The sequence below is a fragment of the Saccostrea cucullata genome, unplaced genomic scaffold (assembly GCF_032062105.1).
Source record: "Saccostrea cucullata isolate Sc308-1 unplaced genomic scaffold, CSIRO_AGI_Scuc_v1 ctg15406, whole genome shotgun sequence".
NCBI classification, from domain to species: Eukaryota; Metazoa; Mollusca; class Bivalvia; order Ostreida; family Ostreidae; genus Saccostrea; species Saccostrea cuccullata.
The window spans coordinates 4,884-9,435 of NW_026918341.1; the positions used below are offsets into that span (position 1 = coordinate 4,884).

At 32.6% G+C, this 4,552-nt stretch overlaps 1 pseudogene; it reads left to right on the top strand.

The window, feature by feature from the left end:
• The first annotated feature begins 739 nt into the window (after window positions 1-739).
• On the top strand, window positions 740-3,259 carry LOC134263509 (dimethylaniline monooxygenase [N-oxide-forming] 2-like; annotated as a pseudogene).
• Window positions 3,260-4,552: the final 1,293 nt, after the last annotated feature.

Genomic DNA, 4,552 nt, shown 5'->3' on the forward strand with positions numbered 1-4,552 from the left:
TATTTTCACCATCCCTGTCAGAGCTTTAGACCAGCTTAGATGAGAAAATGTCATGGTCTCTGTCAGACTCCTCTTCATAAAACTTTACCAATCAGCACACACAAATACCCCTAGTTCTTTGATTTTTCAGCGTTGAACACCTGTTGAAACTGAGAAATATTATACAGATGATTGTTTCATATACATGTGATTCATTGAAAGTTTGCAGCAGAGATTATTCCGTCCAACTTACATGATAACATATAGTCTACTGCATGCAGTCAAATATTTTTCTTAGTTCTTATTTTTATTCCCGAGCAAATTGACAGATAAACATTTGATTTTAAAGCCACCAAATTTATATATGTATCTACCAAATGATTTATATAGGATCTCACATGATTTGTAGTTGGATATGATTTTTATCGAAAGAGTTGTGTGGATTTTATCCCCGAGCCTTGGCGAGGGGATAAAAACACACAACAAGTTGGATAAAAAAGCTTAAGGTTTAAACATGGGATAAAATAAAACTGTTCATACCTTCAAAATTCTTTCATGTATTGATGATAAATTTAATGTTGACAACAAGTTGTTTATCTTCTGAGGGTCTCCCAAACAGTACTGTAGATTATAGCTACAAAAAGAATAGATACAATTATAGTCTATTTTACATGTATGATGTATAATGAACTTTTGAGATTTTTTTGGATTTTATACTGTTTTTTTACCTTCACGTATATCATTTGTAAATTCTTCACAGTCATCACAGTGAACCGTACATTCCGGATATCCCGGGAATGGAATTGTTTGAGGGAAGAATGATTTACAGTAAAGAGTTTAGACACGAGGAACATTTTGATGGACTTCGTGTTGCAGTTCTAGGATGTAGTTATTCAGGAGAAGACATTTCAATGCGTGTAGCAAAGTTTGCAAAAAAGGTATTAAGCCTAGACAGTAAATTAAGTCTTTTCTTATTGCTAACTATATAATTTTTATCCTTTATTGAATGTTTAAATAAAATGAATATATGAACATTGGTAACAAAGTACGAGGGGTGTTCGTAAAGTTCGTGGACGATGTCAATCTTTGTTATATTACTCATTAGAGATTTTGTAACAGAACAATATAATTTGCAATAATATTTCTTTTGTTGATGTGTGAAGTTTCATTCCCTTCGATTTAACAGAAATCATTTAATTTCATTTTAAAATCAACTTGTTCTATACCCGCGGAACACAATTAACGGGAATTGTAAGTCAAAACATAGCGTCGAGAGTTAAAAAAAATATTATCTCTATACATTTCACACAGTTTTATCCAACATCCACTCATTAAAAATCTTTTTCTAATACTTGACGTTTATTTTTTAACAATTGTTCTCGATGTATAATTTCCTTTGTTATGATTTCAATTTCTTTTATTACTTATAAAAGAAACTCTGAAGCGCATTTGTCTTTCCTTAACTTTCTAACTTTTTAAAGTTAAACTGTTTATTCACATATTTTCCGCATTAGATATAGAGTCTCTGTCACTCAAATACTGCCTGTACTATTTGTCCACAGATGCACAACTATCTTGTGGCATGATTTCTATTCATCCAACATATTTTATGAGTTTTTTTCAGGATTTTTCGTGAGTAAAACACAAAAGTTCATCGTTATCAGTTCTGAAACGTAATAGTTTTTGTAGATTTTAATGAGGACTGCCTTCCTTCCCAAATTGTTTTTTTTTTCAACGAAGCAAAATATTAAGCCGTAATTTGTAGTAGAAATCGACGTAACAATTCTTAATTTGAATTTCTAGGATTTCTAGGATGTTTTTCATTTTTGCTTCATTTTACAGAGAATATGCTTACAGCCATTTGGTGTAATGTTTGTAAAATTCTAAATTTTGACCTGCTCCGCGACCCGAGTTTTGCATTTTATAAATCTAGAAAAGTTTTGAATAAATCCTTATATATATTTAAAAAAGTAATACGAATCATTTCGAACAACCCTCGTAATTTTACGTATACCGATATACATTTGGGGAAATAAATGTTCTAGGAAAAAGTCATCATAATTCTTGTGCGTTGACAAACTCATATTCTCTTATATAGAGCGGTAAGTGTGATTTTTAATTTGGAGGAGGGGGGGGGGAGGAAGTTAAATTAATTTAAACTTACATCTAATATTACAAAATACGATTCACTTTGAATTTTATACCGTGAAATCACTTATTTTCGGGGGGGGGGGGGGGGGGTGTTGTTGTTACTTTTCGTTGTTTTCAAGGCATGAAGAGACCATTGAATTCATGATTACCTCGAAATGTAAAATTATCAATACTCAGTACTTCTATACAATATCGGAACCAAATTCCCATAAGCATGATTTCCATTTTTCTTCGTTCTTAAACCTCGAAAATGGGACCTCTCTTAAATATTTGATATTACAGTATATTTTCAATTTAGTTTATATTTACTTAAAGGTTTTTGCATGCCACAGACGAGATCCAAAAGACTTCAGGCCGTCTTTCCCAAAAGAAATAGAACAAAGACCTCCTTTTGTCCATATGACGAAAGATTCCGTGGTGTTTCCCGATGGCTCTTCAGAAATGTTGACGCAGTCATATTCTGTACCGGATATCGTTATTCTTTTCCATTCTTAAAAGATGACATCATAACGATCCAAGATCAACGCGTTCAGCCAATTTACAAACATATGTTTCATAAAGAATATCTAAACCTCATTTTCATTGGAATAGCTCGGCAGTTTGTATACTTTCCTATGTACCATGAAATGGCAAAACTTGCAGTTTTGGCGTTGGCAGGAAAATTGAAATTTCCGTCCAAAGATGTAATGAGGGCAGAGAGTGAAGCGGATTTCCAATCTCGTTTGAAGGAAGACAATCCGCCGTCTCATGCCCATTTCTTTGGCGGTACTGGTCGACGATTTCGATACATTGAAGAACTCGCAGAATTAGGAGGTTTTGATCCGCTTCCGCCAGTACTCGAAATGATTTTTACAGACGTCGCAGATGAAAGACACATGAATCTTCCACACTGTACCGAGATTAGTTATCGGGTAATTGGGCCTAATTCGTACGTTTGCTTAAACCCGGAGAAGATTAAATCAAGGAAATCAAAAGCCGAAAACGTTTTTAAAGAAGGATGAATCAATCATTATTTTCATGAATATTATTATTCATTATTCATCTTCTTTCATCTTGTTTACAATTTTTTTCAATTCAAATATCTGTACCATCTCAATATTTTCAACTTGTTAAACTACACTGCTTGATTTCAGAGAAGACATTAAGGACGCGATTGCACGGCGTCACGTGATCACGTCATTTGGTGAATAAAAAAAGAATGTTTGCTGTAACTATTTCCGGAATAAGGAGCGTCATATGTTTGCGCTTATGACAAATGGGGTTTATTTTTCTAAAGTAGAGAAAGTATAAGATATTAAAGATTGTTACGATGCACTGAAAGTGTTGTTGAGCGTTAATCATATTTTTTATCTACGTGCATGTTTTACGATTTGACACGTCTATCTATTGTATATCTATGAACATTGAAATCTATTTCATTAAAAATAAATTTGATTTATTTCTTGGGGTTTATATCCTCATTTTAAGATTAGAATTTTATTTAAGATTGTTGTGTATCATAGGATATACATCTGTGTATAGATAATTTCCAATAAGAGAATCAGACGGCGTGATTTACTAGATGTATAAATATTGATGAACGAAGGCGATTTTGATAAACGTGTTACGGCGAAGACCACTTATTTGTAGAAGACATATCTTTAAAAAAAATATATCGCAGAGAATTTTGTTTTCTCCTATAAGATCTTTAGCATTTTCAGCAGTGACATTGACTGTGTAAACATTCAATGATCGTCGCACATATAATGTAAACGATTGTTGTAAAATGTTTTATGCGCCGTATTGAAACACAACACACTTCTTCTGAAAGAATACCAGGGAAAATATATACAAAAATAAATTAAAAAAACATGTGAACTCATCATGCTTATGGGAATACATTTGAAAAATGTTTTATTTTTAATCACATGGACATGAATATAGATGTTTCACTCCAGCATATATCATAAAGCGACGGAAAGTTATTTCAATCAATGATTATTTTTGAATCATTTAATTTCTATAAAATACTTGATTCTGATTGGATAAAAAATTCTTTTGATAACTGCATCAATAAAATCTAGAGTTCGGTTGCACTAAGCAGCCGGAACTATTTGATAGTCGGTACATGTGTATTCCCCGCTTCCAGGTTACTTTTTGAAGGAATAATTAAATACCTTTGCTTTAATAAATATTTTCCTGAATTTCGGAACCTGTCCGTTAGCTTCCTGACTTACTTTCTACTTTCGTTTCATTTTGAATTATCCCCCTTTGCTAAACAAATTAAAATCGTCTGCATGACAACAATACAGTTACGGGAAAGAAGGGAAGAAATCGTTTAATCGACATACTTTTCTTAAATGTTTGACTTTGAGATATCTGGTATGAAACAATAGAACTCTGAAAAAATGTTTTATTATGCTACCAAAGAGGGGAAAACCGA